Genomic DNA, 26,049 nt, shown 5'->3' with positions numbered 1-26,049 from the left:
TTACTGATCCATGACAGCAGACTCCAATATGACAGCAGACTCCAATCATCCTGTAACTATCTGAGTTTTCAGTATTCTGGAGTCCCTCCTTTCCTAAACTTTGAGGGTTTCACTTTTCTCATGGTTTATTCTGGACCTAATCATCACTGTCTGCCTCTAGGATCCACTGATGAGACTGACAAAGGGGCAGACTCTAAATGTCATTGACCTGACTAATAAGTCTCTCTTTTGCTACTCTGAGTCCAATGTCTGGGAGCATTAGGTCTCTTCTATTGACTCTCTCACTAATTCCAGAAAATCACCACACCAAAGTCTTACATTACTTATTTCACTTTGACATCTTTCCTTCAAGCTCTTTTCATTAAGCCCAACATCCTGTAGCTAAGTATATCAAATCTCAGTACTCTTCCCTCCTCGTCTGTGGTTCAGGTGATTGCCGTTCTACATTTACCCTCTTGTAAGGGCCTCTCCGTCTAAGTGCTTGGCCTTTAATCATATTTATTATGGCAGCCAAATCTGACAAGGCCACTTTGTAGCTTAAAATACTGCAAGAGTACCTGTTTCTTTCTGAGAGAGTTCCTCTCTGATCTTCTTTTGACTTATTTTCCAAGCTTCAACTTTCTTTTCAACTTATCTCATTATTTGATATTTTTAGTACAGCTTTGACATAGAGCTTTCCCTTGCGGTCCAATCATTTTTCCTGGTTCCTTTTAATCTTTCATCTTCCTCAGTCTTTTAGTCTTAAAGTTACTTATTCCAAAAGTTTTCTTGATACCACTCATGATGGTTTAAATGAGAATGGCTCCCATAGGCTTATATATTTGATTGTTTAGTCACCAGGAAGTGGAACTGTATGAGAAGGACTAGAATGATTAGAAAGTATGGTCTTGTTGGAGTAGGTGTGGCCTTGGTGGAAGTATGGTGCTGGGGGTGGGCTTTGAAGTTTCAAAAGCCCATGCTAGGCCAAGCCTCCCACTCCCCTGTCTACTCACTGCGAATGGGAATGTAAATCTCCAATCTACTGCTCCATTGCCATGCTTATCTGCTTCCCACCGTGACTATGAACTAATCCTTTAAAACTGTAAGCAAGACCCAGTAAAATGCTGTCTTTTATAAGAATTGCCTTGGCCATGGTATCCACTCACAGCAATAGAACAGTAACTAAGGCACCAATAAATTGGTTTTAAGTGTTCCTCTTATGAAAACCCAGGGAGCCAAAGATAGTTCCTTTAACATAGCAGTCATCACATATGAAAGCCATTGGTTGTGGGAGGCCCATCTACTACAGAGGTTATAAGTAGCATTATGGGGTGGTGGTGTGTGTACCCACCCATCATTTCTAATAGAACTGGAACTATGAGGGTAATAAATGATTATAAATGACTGAATATAAAAAACTATTATTCAATAACAATATTTTGGGGTGAACCCCAAAGACTAAGCTTTAGCACTCCAAATTATGAAAGATAAACGTACATTAATGTACAAAGTTAGAAAATGTGGAACATGAGCTAGGAGCTGTGAAGATCACACTTGCACAAGGTTGGAAAGTTGGCTACATCCAGAGGACTCACCTGGAGAGGAGGAAGCAGTCAGGAAACAATTGTAAGAACAGAGGGCAAGAGGTCATTTCCTGAATGTGACTATTACATGGACCATTCAGGAAGGTTGAAAAGCATGCAGCCATTATGATAGTTCAGTCAAGCCATTCAGACTCACTTTCTGGTGAAGGAAAGGCCAATAGACAGCAAGCCATTGTCCTGGGTGTATTCTGGCTGGAAGCTTGAAACACTATTTGAGAATCAGCAAGCCTTTTGTCACTGTGCATGCATCTAACAGACTCCTGCCCCCTGCTTCCTGGGAGCAAAAGGCCAGTGAAGTAGTAATTTTTCAGTAGAGAGACATGTTAGAAATTTATGGTTGGCTGCTCTATAACGGGGCTCAGGTAATTTAAAAGCTGTCTTATAAAACCATGGACACAGACATCATTACAGCAGGTTTCTTCCTTTATGAATTTATATGAATCTGATCTACCAGTTAACTATTCTGAAAGAAATACATATATCCTCTAAGTTCCTGAAAATAATTCTGAAATGTTTTTAAAATTTTTATTTTTTATATTGATTACAGTTTATTTACTTTGTATCCCAGCTGTAGCCCCCTCCCAATCCCACCCTCCCTCTCTAAGTCCTTGCTCCTGCCCCTCTCTAAGTCCACTGATAGGGGAGGTCCTCCTCCCATTCCATCTGGCCCTAGATTATCAGGTCTCATCAGGACTAGCTGCAATGTCCTCCTCTGTGGCATAGCAAGACTGCTCCTCCCTGGGGGGGGGAGGGGGGCCAAAGAGATAGCCACTAAGTTCATGTCAGAGACAGTCCCTGTTTCCCTTACTAGGGAAACCCACTTGGATACTGAACTGCCAAGGGCTAAGTCCGAGCAGGAGTTCTAGGTTATATCCATGCATGGTTCTTGGTTGGAGAATCAGTCTCAGAAAAGACCTCTGTGTCCAGATATATTTGGTCCTTGTGGAGCTCCTGTCCTTTCCAGGTCATACTAACTCCCCCTTCTTTCATATAATTCCCTGCACTCTGCGGAAGGTTTAGTTATGAGTCTCAGCATCTGCTTTGATACACTGCTGGGTAGAATCTTTCAGAGTCCCTCCGCAGTAGGCTCCTGTCCTGTTTCTTGTTTTCTCCTACTTCCAATGCCCATCCCATTTGTCTTTCTAAGTGAGGATTGATCATCTTACCCCGGGTCCTTCTTCTTGTTTAGCTTCTTTAGGTGTACAAATTTTAGTATGTTTATCCTATCTTATAGGTCCAGTATCCACTTATAAGTGAGTATATATCGTGTGTGTCTTTCTGCTTCTGGGACACCTCAGGATGATCTTTTCTAGATCCCACCATTTGCCTGCAAATTTCACGATTTCCTTGTTTTTAATTGCTGAGTGGTATTCCATTGTGTAAATGTACCACAATTCCTGTATCCATTCCTCAACTGAGGGACATCTGGGTTGTTTTCAGGTTTTGGCTATTATGAATAAATGTTTTTCTTCTTACAAGTATCTTGAGGCTGAAAGGTGACACAGTATCTAAGAGTGCACACTGCTCTCAGAGAGGACCTGAGTGAGGTTCATTGTACCTACTTTAGGCATCTCACAACCATCTGTAACTCCAGCCCCAGGAGATCTGATGCCACCTTCTGGCGTCTTCAGGTACTGTGTGCATTGCACAAACTCTCCCTCTGACATCAGGCAAACACATAACCAAAAATAAAAGGGAACTATAAAAAAAATTATTAGAAATAAAAATGAATAGATCGAAAAGTAGAAAAGAAAAACGGTTGGAAACTTATTCTGAGAGGGAAGATTCTGACCTATAGCAGCCATTTCACAGGCCTTTGTTAAAGTGGGTGGAGCCTGGAAACTTTCACACACTAAAGGTAGACAGATATGGACTCCGTACGATTCCTAAAAGCACACTTCACATAGAAGCTCTGTGCTGACATGCCATGCTATCAAAACTCCCCACCCCAATGTTAGTTCCTTCAAAAACAGCAAAATGTTAATTCCAAGTAAGTGTGAAGAAGACAGAGCCAGACCCACCACAATTCACAGAAAGTCTTATACAGGCGCCTCTTCAGCAGGAATTTTCAGAGTGAGGTCCATCATCACCATCATCATCATCATCATCATCATCATCATCATCATCACCACCACCACCATCAACAGATTTGATTTTTTAAAGAAATTGACTGGAATAGAAAATACAAGCCAGACCATTTTTCTTTCTTTCTCTCTTTCTCTATGTCTCTCTGTCTACCTGTCTGTCTGTCTGTCTCTTTCTCTCTCTCTCTCTATCTATGTGTGTATGTGTGCAAAGTACAAAGTTAAATACTTTTTAAAAATTCAATCATGACCAAGATGTTGGAAGAATCCAGCTGTTTTCCACACAGCTCACTTTGCTCTACCTCCAACAGAGTGTGGTACTCTCAGAACCCCCCGCCCCGAAACACTTGATTGAAGCTTCTCTGCCTAGTGTCACTTCATTGGTGACACTAGGCATGACACAGGATGACTTTGTAGATTCTCTGTATACAAGGACAACTAACAAAAGCAAGTGTTCTATTAATCCTTCTTATGTCATAATGTAAGCATCATCAGCCACTAATTCTTTTCCACTAAAAAGAAAATGTGGGCAAAGTTCTAGTCTTTGTTCTCAATGAACAATGTAAACTTTCTCCAGAAACTTGACTATTAGTTTCACTGCTTAGAAAAAAAAAATTAAGCTTAAATAGCCGTTCTCACTGTGTCTCTACTTATTGTCTGCCTGTTTCTGCCCTTTCTTTCTCAGAGTTAAGGTTTGGACTTGACTCTTCTTTTCTACAGAGAACCTGGCTTTTATTGTGTAGCTGCCCAAGCTTTCAGGTTCATAATGAAAAGTGTAAATTATAGAACTAATGGGAAACAAAAGAAATTATATAGCTAGTGGGAAAACATTTACAAAGGCTTAGTTGAGCTAGCTCAGAGTTGATGACTTACTGACCCTGGGAGATCTGGCAAGACTCATAACTGTCAGGGTTTTATCACTGCTGGGTGCTCCATGCCCTAACTCTGAATTGCATGGCCATGATGTCTCTTTGCAGCACTAAGTGTAACCTTGAGGAAGAAGGATTTGATTGGTCATTTTGGGCCCTTTGTGGAATTGATGAAAAGACTGGCTATCCCGAGATACACCTATCTGCCTCGCTCCTTCCAGCCTGCTTTATCAGACCCAGATTCTCCCTATTGAAGTGATCTTAGCATCTCTCCTCAGGGGAGGTAAGCCAACCACCTGGGGTTCTCTTGCCCTCCCAGGCACTCTGGAGCGGCATTAGCCGCAATCAGTACTTAATAATTTGTTCTTGCTGGCCAGCACTCCAAGGTTTCAAGTCCCCTTTCAGTCCAGAGCTCATTTTGGTAATGGTAATAAACACTGCAAACCATGGAAATAGTAAAGGTAGGTGATAAAATACTGGAGCGATAACAGACCGTATAATGTCACTGAACACCAAGGAAATGGTTGGGGTGGTACTTGAACCTGGGTGTAAAACCCACAGAACCTGAAAGCTGTCTCTTTGTACTCTAATGATAACACATTCCCTGACTGTTATAAAGCTTGCAGGTTGCAAATAATGCCCGTGCATGTTCTTTATTTCACCCTCTCAGCAACACTATGCAGTGAGTGGTATAGAAGATGATTATGTAGTGTTTACAGATAAGGGAATTGGCGAGCGAAGACAGCAAACAAGGTCCTCTGGTACGTTATCATGTAACATCAGATAAGAAATCCAAGTGCGGAACTGTCCAAGGTTACACACCTTGCAGAATGCCAAGAGCCAAAGGATGCTGCTGACTCACCAGAATTACATTAAGATAGATGGCAGGATGGCCAAACAATCAAGAAACCCGGAAATTGGCTAGAAGAGAGAGGCCTAATTTATTGACACAAGGATGAGGACAGCAAGTGAAGGAACAAGCTTAAGATGTATAGATGAGTAAGGGAAATAACAAACTATCTTCATGCTAGAGAGTAAGGAATGCCTGGTCAGCCATCACTCAAAGAAATGAGATGTTTCCGTTAGTCACAGTCAGCTCAGGGCATCCTCTGCCTTCCTTGGCAGTGCGATAACAGTGGCCTTTAAAATCAACCAGCTCTCTGAGAAAACTCCTTTTACATGGTCAGGGTCACCAGTCTAGGTGCTTCTACACACTTCGGACTATGTGTCACAGTGTTTGGTCCTTGCCCATATTTAAACCATACAGGGATGGACTGCGATATTGAGAGAACCCCATGGCCTCAATGCATGGAATCTGCCCACTGCTGGTCTAAAAGCAGGGCACCTGAATTCTTAGAGCATCCATGTCTCTCTGTACTACTTCTGTACATCTATGGGAACTGAGTTCTCAGCTACCATAGCAGCTATTCTCCAACATTTGTGTTTGAAATAGTAAGCCAAGTGAAGCAAGATGGCTCAGCTGATAAAGGTCCTCACTGCCAATTCCGATAACCACAGTTTGATCCCCTAGGACTCATAAAGTGAAGGTAAGAGCCAACACTCACAAGTAGCCCCCAGATTGCCACACTCATGCAGTGACATGCAAACATACACACACAATAAATAAATTAAATGAAATAGAAACAAGAAATGATAGACATATATTTTATTTCTAAACTGTTAGAAGAGGCAACGCTAGCCAGGTGTGGTGGCACATGCCTTTAATCCCAGCATTCTGGGATTCAGAGGCTGGCAGGTCTCTGTGAGTTTGAGGCCAGCCTGGTCTAGGAAGTGAGTCGAGGACAGCTAAGGCTACACAAAGAAACCCTGTCTTGGAAAAACACAGAGGCAAAGCTATAACTGAAAATGGACAGTATAGAAGTAACAGGGGAAGGCTGGCTGTTTACATGTTTCTGGCTACACACTTAGCTTCAACAAGGCTGTATTCAAGGTTTTTCTGTATGCATGTACTATCACAAGAGGAAAATATAAAATTCACTTTAGAAATTAAAACCAAAGGAGGAGCAGAAAGAAATGGAGAAAGAAGTTTAGTAAAATGGCTTTATAGAGCTGCGCTAGGAAACAAAATCAAGGGAGACATCCGTAGAAATACAGTCAAGGAAAGGAGACACTAGGACAATAAAACTTTATAGTTTCTTGGAGCCAGCACCCAGGAAATGAGAAATCTATTAGATTCCCCACACTAAAGTTTCTTCTTTACTGCCACTTGCTCATTCATTCATTTTCCCATGTGACTTGTGTTTATGGAATTCACTGTATGCTCAGCAGTGCATCTCTGGGGAACAAGAACTGCAGACACTCAGCTCCAAAGGAGCAGACCTTCTGCTGTAAAATACAGTTAACAGACAAGGAAGGATATAAACAGTGATGCCTGTGTGATGAAAGTGATGAGCTGAGCGCTGTGCTTAGAGGATAACCCAGCTTGTTTGGAGAGACTGCTTGGGTTTGATCAAATAAGGCAGGAGCCAGAAGTTGGACTTGGCTCTGATATTCATTCCCCTGAGTATATACCCTGAGTGTTGTTGGGACTGATGGGTATGCTGGGAGCACCTAGGTGAGATTATTTTAGATTGCTCAGCAAGGGGTGTTAGCATGTTTGCATATGTTATTAAATTATTTGATCAGTTATTTGGTATATTTCAGTATATCAGAAGGAGATTTCCTTTCCTGGGTAAACCTGAATTCGTTTAGAGAACGCTTTAACAGGAAAAGTAGATTCCCTCCTTGTGTGACTAGGAAACATGTAGCTTCCTCTCTTGAACCCTTGAAGAATGCAATCACCTGTGTTGTAAACCATGGATGTGAACTATTATGATTTTTTAGTCCTAAATGTCCCCATGCTCTCATGTTTTGAAAGCTCAGCTTCATTTTTAAATTGTATTTTTCTTTATTCTTGAGATTTGATCTTATCTACATTTCTCTCCTCTAAACTCCTTATATTCTTCCCAATCACTGGTAGGCTTCCTGTACTTCCTGTGGGTAGCTCCTCTCCCATGTATTTATCAGCAACACAGATTTGACTTAGTGAGTCATAAAAAAAAGAACCACCACCACAACAAAAACCACAAAAATACATGAAGGTATAGCATGAGTTTAAAGGTCACGGGGTAGCCTTTAGGGGGTGGGACCTGGACTGGTGACTTAAATCCATACGGGTGGGACTTTGAAGGCTGAAAGCCAGCTCTGTAGTTCTGAGCAGCCTGCCACCGTGTGAAAAAGTCCCTGCTGAATGCTTCTAAGCCATGTTCTCTCAGCTTAGGTGGACCGAACCCACCGTTGAGCCAAGTGCAACCTTCCTCCTTGTGTTGTTTCTTCAAGCTCTCTGGACACAGCAACGCGAAAGAAACTGGGATGCAGTAAAAAACAAACAAACAAACAAACAAACAAACAAAAAAGAAAAACAACCGTAAGCTAAGCATGGATTCTGGTAGGTAAAACTACCACAGTTGGAAGCCAGTGGAAAAATAGCAGGGCTGGGCCTAGAATTACTGGGAATTGAGTTCTTCAATTACTTTAACGACCTTGAAGAGAATATCAAGTTATAGATGAGATTGAAGCTTCCTTGAATACAATCCTCCTGTAAGACCTTGAGTTGAATGTCCATCTAGGCTGTGACTGAATTTGGATACACAGAAACTGTGGGATTAAAAATAGATGTTGCTATAAAACATTAAGTTGTGATACTTTGTTAGGAAGCATTTCTACGGAATGACTTTAATAGCTCCTGGTTTCCCTTTTTGCCTTCGTCAAAGGAAAGATATCAACACAGACATGTTGGGCTTATGCGCTGTCTCAGACTACACACAATTCCAAAGCTTTGGGCAGATACAGAACAACCGGAAGCCTGTCTGACTCTTTCTGTCTGTAACAGCCCCAGAGACACCTGGCACCCTGGCTGGTGCCCCACCCTCTCCTTGCTGAACGAATCTTAGGTCACAGGTCCTCCTCAGGACTGGGTTTGTCATCAGACACAGAAACACAAGAAAGCCAGAGCTGCTCCTTGGCTTCAGGAAGGAGTGTGTTGGCTCCCGTTTTCACAAACCTTCTTAGTGCAACGATGTATTATGTCTCCTATGACAGCCCATTACACCCAAGCGAAGGGAGGACAGCAGAAAATGAATATTTTATTGGCTCTCATACAGTGGGCATGGCCTGAAGTAAAAATAAATGTTCTATGACATTCATCTTTATAAAATGCATTCTCGCCCACCATAAAGAGAGCCAGTGACTCATCTTTTTACATGTCTCTCACTAGTAATTTTACTAAGCAATTATGGTCATATTTTCAGATGTTCCCTGTGCCTGGAAAAGTTATGGCTAGATAGAAACAACTTTCTCGAATACAAAGGAAATTACAAACACACGTGTTGGGGAGCTGTTTCCAGTAGTGCTGTGTGGGCCCTCTCGGCCAGAAGCTGAATATTTTTAGGAGACCATCTAGAATTTGCTGTAGATTAGTGACTTCCAGGAGACTGATATTGTGTTTGGAAAAGATATTATCAGCTAAATATGCCATATACTAAAAATTCACTTAGTGCAAATGAAAGTGTGCTTGTTAGTGGCTATGAGAGGACTCGAAAGGAGAGAAAAGGAAAACGGACATGATGTGCATTCACACATGTAAGTGTACTGTAGTGTACATGTAAAGATCAGAGAACAATGTGTGGGCTTGCTTCTGTCTTCCCACCATCCGGGTCCCAGAGATTGTGCTCAAATCATCAGGTTTTGTGGCAAAGCCTTACCTGATAACCATCTTCTCAGCTCAGGTGTTCCTGTTGATACCACTGTTATGGTGGTCTCTTAATTTGTGACTTCCATCTCAAGAGCAGAAAGTAGGACAATTTTTGTTCTAACCATCTGCTATACAACTGCATGTGTCTGTAGACATATTTACTCATGTTTTTTGAAGCAGTGAGCCATGTAGACTCTGATAACTTGTGTGTGGAGAGGCAGGAGAGGCTTACATTAACTGCCACACAAGAGCTAGCTTCAAAAATCGCCACTGTCTGGACCCTTAGGCATCATGTCACCTATGGGCCACTCCTCCTTCTTTTCTTTTCTCTCTTTTTTTAAAATTTGACTGATTATGGTTCTAGGTTTACCCCACATTAATGTGTTTCAGGTTTTCAACACATTTTCCTAAATGTAGCTTCTTCATGTTCATAACTGTTGGCGATTGCACTGGTGCTATGTATTCTGATACTAATTATAGGGCCCCAACATCTGGTTGCTGCCCAAAAGAGACACTCATGTACCCCAAAATGATGTTCATAACCTTGCCTAAAAACTTATTCCTGTTTGACCAATAAAACCTAACACACCTGGGCAGGGCAGATGGGTTAGGCATGGTTAAGGTTCTAGGGCTTTGAGAACAGAGAGGATCTTGGGAAAGTTTGAGACAGGAAGAGAAGAAGGAAGGAGGAAGTCATGATGGATTACTGGGGGAAAGGAACCCTGTGGGCAGAGAGGAAGGAGATGAAGACTACAAGCAAGTGTCTTGGGATTATGGATGGAAGGCAGCCCTGAAAGGAATGATTAAAGCAGATGGAATGGGATGGGAGCTGGGAGATAATGAGATAGCGTAGCTGGAATTATCTGCTCAGCCCAAGGTGAATTGAGGCAATATAAAATCTAACAGGTGTCTGTCTTTTTTGATTGTGATAGTGGGTTTGAAAATAGTGCCGCAATAATTATAGAGCTAATAATAAACATTATTAGCCGAATAACCTTTGTTTTTCACAACAATAACTAAGCTATTTAGGCTTCTAGATAATGCTCCAAGCTGCACCACAGGTGGGTAAATTCATGTGGCTTAGATTTCTGTTGCTTGGTTGCTACTCTGTGACATTCCCTGAGAGGCCATTTTCCTTCAGTCGAAATGTGAGAGGGTCCTAGCTACAAATTATTTATAAACATTGTTGCGTCCATAGGCCAGCTGTGATGGGAAAGTTGGGTAGGCTGCCTCTCCACAGCACTCAACCAGAAAAGCCCGAAGTGCTCATCTTCTTTATGACTTCTGCTGGAGAGTTAATGGTGACTGGCTACATGAGTAGTGATTCTGCTAGTTACATTACTGCACGGGCAGCTGCCTCAGGGAGAGGGTTTTATATGCAAGCTAGTATGTGCATTGGCATCAGCTGTGTGCCTTGTTCCTTGTATAATCAACCTCACAACCAGCAGCTGCCTCTGGCATACATGTAGCAAGGAAGGCTCTCTTCTAGGAAGTCTTAGGTTGCTGAGTTTCCAGTGCCCTTCAGAAAATACTCACCTAGATGTTTAAGTTCCTGCCCACTTTACATGGCTCTTTTGACTTGGCTAGAGCCTTGAGAATATAATACGTAGCTCAAGCAATGCTGTTTGAAGTCCTTCTCTCAAGGACCACATGAGCACCTTTAGACCTTTTTGTGAATTGGTAGTATTCAGAAGTGGCAGAGCGGTACTCTATTCAGTGTTTCTCAATACAGTTCCTTAGAGAGTTCCATACCATTACAAATAACATATGGATCAGAACTGGAAAAAAAAAAACCAAAACAACACTATCTGCTTTCTGATAAGCACCTGGGGTGAGGTCATAGCCTCTTTAGTAGAATCTATTCCTGCTATACTGAAATGACTGTTAATGTTTGCTCCTTTTGTCTTATATAGCAAGAATGGGCCTTAAAATAAAGGTGTTTGGTAACTGAGCTCTGTGTCTTACATCAAGTCCTTATATCATGTCTTTGAGACAGGGACTATGGGGTGCCTCTTGGTAACAAGCTGGGGTGAGGGATGAAGGCACAGTGATGCTGCTACAAATCTTCACAGTAAGTTAAGAAACTGAGAGAGCTGATAAGGAATGCAGGGAGGGGAAAGCAAGGGATTCAATTTTAGATTATAGTCTTTATGAAGCTATTTGCAGGCAACTTTTACGAAAGTATAACTAAATAAAGATATCATAACACACCAATGCTGAAAGAAAGATTTCGAATACTGGGATCAGCTATTCTGATAACTTATGTGTATTAAAAAGATTGTGAATAATGATTATTCTCTGGAACTTCAACATACATATATATTATATACATATATGATATTATGTATATTATATATAACATATGTGTTTGTGGTGGTGTGAGTGGAGGGGGCTGCATGACACAGCATAAAGGTCAGAGGGCAACTTGCAGGGAGTTGGTACTCTCCTTATACCAAGTGGGTTCCAGGAATTTAACTCAGGTCCTAAGGCTTGATGACAAGCATCTTTACCTGCTGAACCTCCTTGTTGGCTCTGAGATACCATTTTTTAAAAATGTTCTTTCCTTTTCTAATGAAGGATGTACAAATATTACATCATTCTCTCTAGATTTTCCTCATTCTTTGATGGCCAAGCTTTTCTCCTTACTCTGTTCAATGCTCTGGGAAATGAGATGAGACTATCAGGAAGGGTGACCATTAGAGAATCATGTATATACCCCAAGGATACAGCTTGGTCAATTTTTGAGACAAGACTTTTAATCCATTCAGAACATCCTTAATTATCCTGCTTTGGGACTCAGATCCTAGGATGCAGTTTGCAACTTTAGCTGGTGCTAAATTTCAATTGTAAATTGATGGCAGCTGTTGTTAACTGTTGTTCTGCTGGTATTTGAATTATATGCCATTTTCTGCTTTTTTTCATCCCAACAAAAATGTAGTTAATCAATGTTTTCATATGCTTTTGTACCCATGTTTAATATGACTTAAACTGATTTTTTTGTACTCTGCTCCCAAACATATCCTTTGACAGGCTTAGCTATCCCTCTATTCATCTACGTGCTTAGATTACTGGCCTTATTGTTTTTATTATTTCTTGACCTTTTGTTTTCATCCACAGCACATTTCTTTTTGAGTCATAAATATGTTTTAACTCTGCTCTCAAATATATTCAGATTTTGACCCCACTTCCTATCCTTGGACACTCTTCTATTCTTCTAAAAGACCTGTCCTCTTGATTATTGCCAATGGGATCCTTTGGGGTCCCTCATATCACCAGTGTAGAGCAGCAAAAGGGTTCCCACAAAAAAGAAAGCAGATCATGTTAACTCTCTGTATGGAATTTTGGATTTCCTGTCCTTTCCCCCAAAGTTCTAGCCCTCCCTGATTGTCCATCCTTTACTATCTTATACCTTATTAAACCATGGCACCATGGGCTCCTGTGCTAGGTTCGGTCTTTAAGAAACAGACAACAGGAAGGCAGAAGGTAGTGCAGAAATGTACTGGGAGAAGCCGTTAAGATGTAGGGTGTGGTGGCGTAAAAACATCTCATTAGCTCACTGAAGACAGTTTGGTAAAAGCTCTGCTCCCTTGTGACTTGTACATAAATGAGTTGGGCATCAGGGAGAGAGAAGCACAGAGACAGTAGAGCCAGGGAAAGGAGACTTTTTCCAGAGTTGGCTCGTGACTATGTACTTTGGCCAGCTGTGTCTGGTGGCTGGCAGTTATTAACATTCAGTTTCTTCAATACCCACACAGAGGCTGCCCGACAGAAGCTCTGTTCTTCCTGTTGATTAGGAAGGAAGAGCCATTGGGTCCAATGGCTCTCAGACATTTGTGAGATGTAAGAAATATATGTCCACAGCTGAAAGTCCCTTTCATGCTGTTAGAAAAATAACTCAATGGTTTATCACCTGTGCTGGTAGAACAACCAGTGGTCTTTTTGTCAGAGCAGAATTAAATCTTAGATAGGCATGTTTTCAGGGTGTGGGGTCATATTGGGAACATAGACTAGACTGCTGGAATCTATGCTTGGATTTGGTTGAGATCCTCAGTACAAGCATTTGGATAAGGCTTCCCTGGGATGCCAGTGCTGTGTTTTTCATAATGCTGGAGAACTGTGGGAAGCCTGACAGTGAATAGGATGAATATTCAGACGATGTTCAGGTCTGATACCTGAGAAAAGAAAGGAAAGGAAAGGAAAGGAAAGGAAAGGAAAGGAAAGGAAAGGAAAGGAAAGGAAAGGAAAGGAAAGGAAAGGAAAGGAAAGGAAAGGAAAGGGAAAAGGAAAGGAAAGGGAAAAGGAAAGGAAAGGAAAGGGAAAAGGAAAGGAAAAAGGAAAGGAAAGAAAAGGAAAGGAAAAAGGAAAGGAAAAAGGAAAGGAAAGGAAAGGAAAGGAAAGGAAAGGAAAGGAAAGGAAAGGAAAGGAAAGGAAAGGAAAGGAAAGGAAAGGAAAGGAAAGGAAAGGATAGGAAAGGACAGGACAGGACAGGACAGGACAGGACAGGACAGGACAGGACAGGAAAGGACAGGACAGGAAAGGACAGGACAGGAAAGGACAGGAAAGGACAGGGAAGGAAAGGACAGGGAAGGAAAGGAAAGGGAAGGAAAGGAAAGGAAAGGAAAGGAAAGGAAAGGAAAGGGAAAAGGAAAGGAAAGGAAAGGGAAAAGGAAAGGAAAAAGGAAAGGAAAGAAAAGGAAAGGAAAAAGGAAAGGAAAAAGGAAAGGAAAAAGGAAAGGAAAGGAAAGGAAAGGAAAGGAAAGGAAAGGAAAGGAAAGGAAAGGAAAGGAAAGGAAAGGAAAGGAAAGGAAAGGAAAGGAAAGGAAAGGAAAGGAAAGGAAAGGACAGGAAAGGACAGGAAAGGACAGGACAGGACAGGACAGGACAGGACAGGAAAGGAAAGGACAGGAAAGGACAGGACAGGACAGGAAAGGACAGGAAAGGACAGGAAAGGACAGGAAAGGACAGGAAAGGACAGGAAAGGACAGGGAAGGAAAGGAAAGGAAAGGAAAGGAAAGGAAAGGAAAGGAAAGGAAAGGAAAGGAAAGGAAAGGAAAGGAAAGGAAAGGAAAGGAAAGGAAAGGAAAGGACAAAGGAAAGGAGAGGAGAGGAGAGGAGAGGGGAGGGGAGGGGAGGGGAGGGGAGAGGAAAAAGGAAAGGAAAGGCAGGCAGGGCAGACAAGCAGACGGAAGGAAAAAAAGGAAGGAAGGAGACATTGTATTATAATAATCTTAAACATAAATCTCTAGTCTGGGAAGTATCCCCAGTCACCCAGTGCTGGATGGTACCTTTCCGATGTATTTGGATCCAGCTTTTATGGTGAATAGATTTTTTTTCCCCTTAGCATAATTACCATTATATTTCATGTTGGATCATATATTGTCTTTCCTCCCCCACTAAAATATAAGGGATTTTTTCTTTTAATTACGACCATAATCTCAGCACCTAAAATGGTGCCCAAATCCTAATAGACACTTGAAAACTACTTTTAATGAAACAAATATAACTAGAGACTTCTCATCTCAGATCCTCCTAGTCTACCATTGGGAGCTTAGAAAAATTAAAGAAATGCCTTCCCATAGATCTCAGTTAGAATCAGCATCATTTATAGATTGAAAGATTTGGTTAAGTCTGTGGTATATATTTTTCTTGTTTTTATTTTTTAAATCTTTGACAATGCCTCACATGAGGCTGAAAGGCACAGTGTGCTTTGCAGTTCCAAGGATCTGAGTTCATTCCCCACTCCCAAACTATGAAAAAAGACAAGTATGGGTGGCATGTGCCTGTAACACCCACCTTGAGGGAGTGGGGCAGGGACAGAGAATGCCTGAGGCTCAGTGGTCGGGCTAGCCTGACCCAATAGATGAGCTGCAGATTTAGTGGGAAACTCTGTCTCGCAAAATAAAGATGGAAAAATAGAAAGATGTCAAAAAAAAAAGATGTGCAATGTTTACTTTAGGCTTCCACAAGTGTGCACACTCACCTGCTTGTACGCGGGTATCACACACACACACACACACACACACACACAATATCCCACACCAAATGTTAACTACCTCTAAATGAACTAACTAGCAGGTGGCTTCTGAAGCTAAGACCCTAGTGGGAAAAAAAAAGACAACTATAAAATCCACTTCCTCTGAAGATTCTATTGCAGACCTATTCTAGGTTTTCTTCTTCCTCTAGCCCAAGGGCTAAGGACCAAGGTAGAAAAACTAGGAGGTTTGATCATTTTTGGTCATATTTTATGGCTAGGTGTGCTAGGGTTTGCAAAACTTAGTCTGTCATGTTGTTAAAAATAAAACAAACATATGGAGATCCAGGCAATCGCTTCATAAAGTGGAGTCTTAGGCCTTTGTGGCTGGTCACTTGCTGCTTTAAGATCTGTTCATGTTGAGCATCAGGATGCATGCGTATCACTCTAATATTTAGAATTTACTCAGCTTATTTTCCAAGATAACTGATGAAAGTGAAAAAAAAAAAGCAGTTTAATTTAAGAGTAGTTGGGAAACTATTTTCTCTTAATATCCAGGAGGAGAGATATCATCAGAAAGACATCTTAGTAGACCATGGAAGATTAAACCATGACCTCTGGAAGAAAATATTTCACTTTCAGATTTATATTCAGCTTCCAAAGTAGAGCTGAACGGAGACAATAAAGTGAGTTGATGTGTATACTGCCTGTCTGCCTATGAATCCCAGTTTCATTGCAAGACAAATAGGTAAATAATAGAAGCCTATAATATTTGTCTCTGAGATAATAGTTCAACTAAAACTCACTAGCAGGCAGCAAAGGATGGATGGCCTTTATAACATGTTTTTATAACATAATCTTTTCATATAAACAACTGGCAAGAGATTCTTAGGGACTCTTATTAGCCGGGAATTTCAAAGTTACAATGAATGGATTGAGTTACAAAATTATTTCCCAATTTTGTGCTGGCGGAAGAAAAAACATCTGTTAACTGTATGTTAATGAACAAGACATCCTTGTTCTTTTAGGAAGCCGACAAAGGGCTCGGGAAAGAAGCAGGGCAGTTTGGTAAATGAGAAAATTCGCTTCCTCAAAGGATGACAAATTATGTCTAATAAGAAATATTATGAAGATAGCAGAGGGTTTTTTTTCCCCCTCATGAGAATGGCTCTATTTGGATCAGATGAGGAATGGGCAGTTCTCTTTGATTCAAAGCCTGTCTAGAGCTCTTTGCTTTCTCTTTGCGTGGTAGGCGGACAGACTGAAGTTAGAAAACAGATTTGCCTCATGGAAGAAGTGTGCAGCAGACAGCCAGGAGAGGCAAGGCAGTAAATCTCAGTTCGGTTACCATTTCCACATGTCTGGCAGATGTCCTTGGACGGCCAGGAGTCCAGACAGTCTGAGGCAGATGCCGCAGCTTGAGCTGCTTTTTCAGTCTCTGTTTGGTCTCTTTGTAACCAGATTGATGCTGGTTTGATCATGGGCACACTAAGTTTACATGAGCTGAGCTTGGCTCGAGGGAAGGGGATGAGTCTTTATGGGTTATAAGCTGGAGGTTGCCTGAATAACCATGGCGGCCAGTCAATACAACTTATGGACTCAGACAAATAGACAAATTTTTACCTTATGAGGAGCTTATAAATGTGTTTTTGTAACTCAGGGGAACTTGGTTCACTTCCTAAGTTTCAATTCTTAAGGGGAAAATAGAGACATTAGCCTCATTAATTTTAGTCTTTATCATTTAATTTAAAGTGTCAATTACTCTTTAGTATTTCATATGTAAAGACTTCTGTGGTTTAGGAATAGAGCTCTAGTTTTATATGGTAAACATACAGATTATAAATATGAAAGCATTGCTATATTATCTTCAACAAATTTTTACTGGAACTTTCAAACCTTTTCATTTATTTTCCTCGAGGTAAAGGTAGCTACGTTGGGTGATGCAAGTTTTTAATCATAACACCAGGAAAGCCAAGGTCTGTGCGTGGCCATGGTTTTAAGGCCGGGCTGGACTATTTATTGAGTTCCAGGCTCCTCTTGGATATAGAGTAAGACTGTCTTAAACAAAAGAAGGAAAAGGAATGAGAATGAGGAGAGGAGAGAGAAGGAGGGATTGAGGAAAAGAGGGTGATAGGAAAGAGAAAGATAGAGATAGATAACTAGATAGATGATAGATACACACACAGATAGATAGATAGATAGATAGACAGACAGATAGATGATAGAAGTGAAATAACTATTCTTGCCTTAGAGTTATTTTATTTTATTTTATTTTTTTTTTTTTTTTTGCAGTTTCATTAAAACTGAAAGTTTTGGCTTACGGAGCTGGAAAGAAAAGGTAAGAGATAATGTGCCACGCAATTGTGATCTCAATGCTAGGGAAGTGGAAACAAGCAGGTCCCCAAAGCTCGCTAGCTAGCCAGCTACTCAGCCCAAGTTCCAGTGAGGGACTCTGCCTCAAAATGCAAGTTGGGTGGCTTCTGAGGATGATACTGAGGTTAACCTCTATTCTTGTATATATGCTCGCACATGCACACAGACACATGCACACACACAAAGACACACACACACATGCTTGTGTGCATGTGCACACTTCACTGAAGATCATATGTTTTACGGAAGTCTGATCAAGTTTACCAATGTTTCTTATAAATATTTTTTCATTCTGAGCCTTTACTCATTGTCCTAAGCCACAATAGTTTCATCCAGAGTCTCCTATGTGAATTATTATTATTATTATTATTTTGCTTCTGATTTAGTGTATTCACTTCATCTGCCCTATATTTTAATGATGTTCACATGAGGCCACGCAAATTCTTCCCAGATTATATTTTCTTAATACTGGTAAACTTAGAGGCCCTCTATGTTTTGTTATTGTATGCCAGCTCACTTAAACTTAATTTTGGTTGACCACTGTTAGTCTTTAGTTCTTGTCTGATTCTGATCCCAAACTCCTCCCTGAAAGAAGTCTGTATTTGCATGTTTTAAACTAATTCAAATGATGAAATCAGCCAAGTCTGAACATGTGCACAGAGTATGCAACAGACATTCCCCATCCCTCGAGAGGAAGAAGGCGGAATGAATGGCTTGTGTACAGCCATATACCTATATGTCTCTGTTGGCATATTGTAATTGTATATGTATGTGTATATCTATAAGTATGTATGTGTGTGCATGTCTATATGCATATGTGTGCTGACTTGGAGTTTTGCTTCATCCTTAGGCCATGACCTCTATACATAAGTATCTGAGTAAAATTTATCTGCTCATGTAAGCAATCTAACTCAACTCACTGAGACACCAAAGACCCAAAACAAAAACAAAACAAAAAACCAAACCAAACAAAATCAAAAACTAAAAGCCATAAAAGGCGGAATAGTTGGAGAAGTAATGGATTCAGCTGGGTGGAAGGAAGTCAAGAGAAGGCAATAAAGAGGTGAATATGATCAAAACACACCATGGATATATGCAAAAATATCACTGAAACCCATTAATATTCATAATTAAAATATGCTGATAATAAAAAGCTCTTTCCTTTTTTGTACTCCAGGAAATACCTTTAGTTTTGATTACAGAGCATTAAGATCCAAAGTGAAGGTGGTATTATCCTTGCCTCAGCTGTCATAGTCTGTTCTCAATGATGCTCTTATCTGAACCTGGTCCCATGCTATTATCATTGTCTCCTCAGCTAGAATTCATTTCCATAGCATTCTTAATAATTGAGCCTCATGGTGGGAATACAGATCCAATAAATATCCCTACAAGAAAGTAATTTCTTATGTTTCCTTCTCTGATGTAGAACATTCGAAAGATTATCTGACATATTCTTTTAGAGTCTTCACCTTTCCTAGCGCCACCTGCTTATCAGTGATGAGACACTGACGCTAGTCTGTGTATATAGCATTTTCTTTCATCTCTCCGTTTTTTGCTTTAGAATTCAACACAGCTCTCCAACCTACAGATTGCCAGTTTTGTGATATCATGAATATAATTTTCTTTCTCTTTTTCCTTCCTTTCTTCCTTCCTCCCTTCACTTTATATCCCAATCATAGCTCCCTCCCGCCTCTCTTCATGGTCCTACCCTCCTTCCCTCTTCCCCATGTCCATCCTCCCCTCCACTCAGAAAAGGGGAGCACCCTCACACCTACTGATCCCACCACATCAAGTTCTATCTGGACTGAGTGCATCCTCTACCACTGTGGCATGGCAAGGGAGCCCCTCCAGAAAGAAGTGATCAAAAAGCATGTAAGAGAGTTCTTGTCAGAGAAAACCCCTGATCCTCTTACGAGGGAACCCTCATGAACACCAAGCTCTCCCTCTGGTACATATGTGTAGGAGGCTTAGGTCCCATACATACATGGTCCTTGGCTGGTGCTTCAGTCTCTGCAAGCTACCCTGGTCCCAGGTTAGTTACTTTTTTCCCATTATTATTATTATTATTATTATCATTATCATTTATTTATTCAGTTTGTATCCCAGCTGTGGTCCCCTTCCTCATCTCCTCCTATGTCCCTCCCCTAATCCACTGATAGGAGAGGTCCTCCCCTTCTACTTGACCCTAGCCTATCAGGTCTCGTCAGGACTGGTTGCATTGTCTTCCTCTGTGGCCTGGCAAGGCTGCACCCCGCCAGATGGAGGTGAACAGAGAGCCTGCCACTGAGTTCATGCCAGAGACAGCCCCTATTTCCCTTACTAGAGAACCCACTTGGAGACTGAGTCTATGGGCTACGTCAGAGCTGGAGTTTTAGGTCCTCTCCATGCATGGTCCTTGGTTGGGGTATCATTCTCTGCAGGGACTACAGGGCTCAGTTTTTTATACCACTCCTAGTCATATATCTGAAATATGCTCAACTATACAACAAGGATATTTGCTCAACCATGTTTGTGCAGCTCTATTTGTAACAGCCAGAATCTGGAAACAATCCAGAGGCCCCTCAATGGACAAAAGGATACAGAAATTGTGATACATTTATGCGATAGAATACTACTCAGCTATTAAAAACAGGAAACTATGAAATTTGCAGGCAAATAGTGGGAACTAGAAAAGATCATCTTGAGTGAGGTAACCCACAAACAGAGAGACATGTATCTTATATACTCACTCACAAGTGGTTATTAGATGTATAGGATAAACATACTAAAATCTATACTCCCAAAGAAGCTAAATAATAAGGAAGACCCTAGGGATTATGCTCAATTCTCATTCAGAAGTGCAAATGCAGTAGACATTGGAAGCAAGAGAAGACAGAGAACAGGACAGGAGCCTACCATAGAGGGCCTCTGAAAGACTCTACTTAATTGAAGTATCAAAGCAGAGGCTGACACTTATAGCCAATAGCCAAACTTTGGGCAGAATGCATGGAATTTTATGAAAGAAGGGGGAGATAAAAACACCTGGACTGGACAGGAGCTACAAGAGAAGACCAACAGAGCCAGGTTAGTTTCTTAACCTGAAGGATCTAACAGCAAGATCCTTTGTGTTAGCATCATTATATGATGTTCTCACTAGTTTTGAGGGCTCTAATGAAAAACATCTACTGTAAACTCACACATTTACACATTTGCCTCCTAGTCGGTGGCTCCATTTAGGGCACTTATGGATCACTTATGAGATGGAGCTATGTCCATAAGAATAGAATTTGAGGGTTTATAGCCTTGCCCTCTTGTTCTTTCTCTGCTTCCTGCATGTGTATAAAATACGAGCATCCAGACTCTTGGTCCTGTTGCCTTGCATTCCCTATGATGATGATATGTTAGCTCTGTGACACTATACAAAATAAACCCTCTCTTTTGGGGGGTTGCTTGTGATCATTATATTTTATCACAGAAACAGAAAAGCAATAGAATAGTTTTATTGGGGAAGAAAGAATAATTATGTATATGAGACCAAAGTTCTAGGAAGATTGACTTGTATTTGGAGAACATAGAATTATATAAAGTTGAAATCAGAAAAAACACAAAATCACTTAAAAAAATGTCTGTATTTCATAATATAATTTTAGTGGAGTCGTTGCTCTTATAAGATTTGATTTGGGATTCCCTCTTTTCAGAGTCTAGTCATACTGTTTTAATTTTGATAAGATCAGAACATTATCAATCAACCTCATACTTCCAACTACATGGACCCCGGTCTGTCTAAGTAAGGAATGTGGTTGCAAAAAACAACTGCATGGAAATTGAAACAGAGAAAAGCACAAAATCCACTGGGTTGAAACACTTTGTTGATGACTTTATCAGCTGTAGTATTTTTTCTTTTTCATCCAAAACTGTAACACCTAAGTTTGGTTTAATTTCAGGGAAATTTTATAAGCAAACCAAACATACTATTAAAGGAACAGTGACTGCTTATAATAACCTTTCCAAGAATGAGTCATTGTAGTGACAAGCCCTATGAACATTCTGCCTGAATTTGAGCCACTGAGGGTGAGATTACCTGTGTAAAATACCATTTTGGGGCCTGCTTGAAACTATTTAATCTGTACTTATTAATAGTATTTTGTCTCTTACTAGTAACACATTTGTAAAACAAATACACCACTATCTGACCCCAGATAAAGAACTTAGCTCATTTCAGTCCTCATTTACTAAAAATAATTAAGATTTCAGTATCTCGTGCAGCATTATAACATTATTAATCCTAAATAATAGTACATATTCATGTAAAACAGATAGAAAATTTTTGATAGAACAATTCAGTTTTTTATGTTAATTACCTACACTTTAATTAACAAATTAACAGATTTTTTAAGTTGCTTTGTCTGAGGACGTTTTATCACTTGTAAAGCAAAAATACATAAAGGCTACATGCAAATACATGCATAGACATCATATACATAAGCAACGCCGTTTCCTCTTCTAAACTTCATTTCAATATGTATTGACTTTTACAATTAATTTAAGTGAATACTATAAATTTAGGTGAGCTACTTACAAAAAGAATGCAGAACAGTTAGTTCTTAGATTCACAAATGAAAATGCTGCTGGTCCTGTGAAAAAGCTCACAGAAGGATGGCAGCAAAGTTTGACATTCACAGAGTTCACTGATGATCTGGGTAATACATATAAAGTTTAAGTGAAAAATTGTTTCTCATTAACTTCGGCCAAAAAAAGTGTTAAATCTCTTCTACCAAAAATGTTTATACTCACACACACATATAATACACATACTCAAACACATACTCACATGCACAGACACACACTCACACACATAGACATACACACAGACACACACACTCTCTTACACAACCCTCCCCCACACTACATGCACATATATAAGCACACACAGATACACATATACTCCCCCACACACAGACACACACATACAAATACACATGCATACATACACACACACACACAGAGACACACACACACAAATTCTACACAAGAGAAACTTGAATGAGGCTTTCTGTACACAACAGAAAAGCTCTCTTGTGTTACCAATGGTAAGTCGAGAAGCTAAAATTCTTCAGTTTTTTAATACCAGTTTTGTTTTTACTAGCATTCCAGTCATATTAACTCCCCAGAGCTCCTGTAACAGAATGCTGGTTAGGTGACGTCAATTTCTGGGCTACATGGTTCTACAGAACCTTCTAAAGTCTAAACAGAGAGTTCCAACAGGCTTTGCAGAAAGGTTCAAGTAGAACCTTTCCTTGCCCCTTCCAGCTTCTGGGAGCCCTGGACACTCCTTGGCAGTGTAAGCAATATGCCAGTCTTTGCTTCCATCTTTGCACATTCCCCATGGATGTCATCATGTGGACCTACTCTATTCCAGCATAATTGCAGCTTCACTAGCTACAGTTGCGACAATGATGTCATGTTTTGGGATAATGGGCCTTGGGACTTCAACATTATAGGGAAGGGAGACAACTAACCTCACCACACCAGAAAATACTAAATTATTTCCTATCTCAGCTCTCTCTGTAGAGAAAATTGCTACTAGATTCCTGTCATTTGAAGAAATGATCAAGAGTAAAAAAATATCAAGGGTAAAAGATTCAGGTGTGCTAGGTACCCTAGGGACCATTATTTTTAAAACATTGGGGACATTCATGATATTTGGAGGTACTGCTTGAACATTTTGTGATTTTCTTATTGTTCCAAAACTATTACACTTACACATTTAACGTTTATTCATAAATGTTGTATTAAATAAAAAAGTGTTGAGCTATATAATCTTGTTTATTATTAGCTCTATTTTTATCACAGCGGTATTATCTAACCCACTATCACAAACAGTAAGACATAGACACTTGTTTGATTTTATAATTGCCTTATTTACTTTGGGCAGATAACAGATATTCCTATCTATACATTCTGAATATCCTCACCATCCACCCTCCAGTCCCCATCCAATGCCTCTCTCTCTCTCTCTCTCTCTCTCTCTCTCTCTCTCTCTCCCTCTCTCTCATTATCACTGGACTTTAACATCCATGACATAGGTTTGGTTTTTGAGTCACTGTCACTTTCCACAACAGTGGAAGTAACACATTGGGAGGTTCAATATATAATTGGTAATAATAGAAAAATACATTTTACTGTTGCATTAAGTGAAACCAGAAGACTCATCCTATCTTCCATCCGTAATCTTATAAACATTTGCTTTCATTCTTCATCTGGACCTTTTACACCATTATTGGAGTCTTTTCTCCTGGCTTCACATGGTTGGTTGCTTCTCCAGGCTAACCCATTGTGGTATCCTCCTTCTTCCTCTCTTCCCCTCTGTCTATGTCTTCTGTGATCCTCTCTATCCTCAAAAGCCTGGGAACCTTAGCCATGTCTGCCTCATTCTGCCCTGCCCCAGTATAGGCCATTTGCTGAACCAGTCAGGTATAATGTTTTAGGCAGGTTTACACAAACAAGGATGGGTGTATCTGGCCGGCAGTAACCAGATCTTGAGGGCCAGTAATTAGCATTAAACCAAACTCCAACACATAAATAAACATTCTGGCTTTTTGTACAAGTTATATACAAAATGTTATATGATCTAGGTCAAGCAGAACTTGGTGTTGTACGCCTGAGGGTCAGGTGGCTTGTTTCTGTCTGTATTGGCTTCCTCTATATACCTATGTTTCTATCATCTTAGTCCATGGTGTGGATTCTGCCACACCTTTGTTCCCAGATTTTTGCAGCCTCCATCCATCCCTTCTTTTTCCCATAGCCTTACTAGGCACGGAGGCTATAGATGGACTCCCTTCTCTCTCTCATTATCACTGGACTTTAATGTCCATGACATAGGTTTGGTTTTTAAATCACTGTCACTTTCCACAACAGTGGAAGTAACATGTCGGAAGGCTCAATATATAATTGTTAATAATAGAAATATACATTTTATTGTTGCTGTTGTCAAAGTGAAACCAGAAGACTCATGTATTAGATACCAAGCTAAAATGAGCTAACTTGATGTGACATTGTCAAAGAAAAACGGTATTTTTTTTATTATTATACTGACACAGCCCTTGACTTTATTTCTAATACTGGTAGTATAGAGAAGGTTTTTCTGTCCATTGGTCCATGTGAGGGGACCAGGGAGGCTCCGCATTATCCAACACGTTCCCTAGAGAAGCCAACTGGATGTCCCACAACTTTGAGTGCCGAGACTTGGCATTAGCACAACTACAGGTTTTAAGTATCCCCACCTCAGACACCACCACAGGCAGTGGGCCCAGACTGTTCTCAACTTCTGTCCAGCTTGACCACAATCATAAGGCTCCCTTGGCCTTCTCCTACATCCAACAATCTGTTAGCATAGCTGCAGAGGGCAACAAAACACAGTTTTCTCGGTATTAACAATCTCTTATGAACCGTGGTGTTAATGTAAAACCTGAACAATGAATAAAAAACATTTTGAATGCACGGTCTGGAAAATACTACAGTCAGGAAGCTGCATGTACATACAGTTGGGTGACTCACTACTGGCACAGGATTTCCCTGTAAGCCCCTGAGCGATTTGACTCTTTCATGGATGTTAATGGAGGCTCTACCATGGAAGAGTAATTCATTACGTCTCCTTCAGGGGCATTTGTAGAGGCGTCAGCACGCACATCTAATCATAGTATATCATCTAGGTCTGCTTTCATTCACAGGTGAGAGATGAGGCAGGCGTTCTCGGCTTCTCTGCAAGGCTTGGTCTTCCTAGCGACCGCCCACCCTGAACATCTTATTAGGAAAACCGGCTACTCCTGCCATCCGGAAAATGCCCAGGCTGTAGGAGCTCTGAGTGAGAACCGACAACAAAGAGTGAGACACAGGTTGCTCGTTAGCAGGTACAACACAGATTTAAACTATAGAACTTCTTTTTTTAACTTTTAAAAGAAAATATTTTTCATCAAAGTAGAATCTCATCACTTTGCCAGCTATTCTCTTTTAAATCACTCTCACTCTGAAATTGAAAGTCTCCTTTTCCTTGGTTATTATTGCTCTCTCTCTCTCTCTGTATGCACAAATATAAATAAATGGAACTCATTAAATCTACGTTTGTTGTTTTTGTATATATGGTTTCCGGGCTGACCACTCTGCATTGGACAACCAATAAGGCCTCATCCCTGGGAGAGGTTAGTTCTCCATCTCCAGTAGTCATGAGTTGCCTATAATTCTTTGTCTCAGGGTGGGTGTTCTTGAAAATTTTCCCCCTTCATGTTAACATGCCCCTTGATATTGCCATTATTCCTGCCTTGTTTATGTAGCCATTTCTAGGACAGACTGTCCCTCAGCAGACTTTCTGGTGTTCTGGCCCTTACAGTCTTGTTGCCCCATCTTCTTTGATGTTCCCTGAGCCATAGACGCAAGAGCT

At 40.6% G+C, this 26,049-nt stretch overlaps 1 long non-coding RNA gene across 1 annotated transcript; it reads left to right on the top strand.

The window, feature by feature from the left end:
* The first annotated feature begins 4,672 nt into the window (after positions 1–4,672).
* On the top strand, positions 4,673–25,686 carry LOC132647994 (uncharacterized). Its single transcript, XR_009586318.1, has 3 exons — positions 4,673–4,819; positions 17,553–17,598; positions 25,343–25,686. It is a non-coding gene; the product is annotated as an uncharacterized LOC132647994 (long non-coding RNA).
* Positions 25,687–26,049: the final 363 nt, after the last annotated feature.

This window comes from Meriones unguiculatus, chromosome 15 (genome assembly GCF_030254825.1).
Source record: "Meriones unguiculatus strain TT.TT164.6M chromosome 15, Bangor_MerUng_6.1, whole genome shotgun sequence".
NCBI classification, from domain to species: Eukaryota; Metazoa; Chordata; class Mammalia; order Rodentia; family Muridae; genus Meriones; species Meriones unguiculatus.
This window is presented reverse-complemented; position numbering and strand designations above follow the sequence as displayed.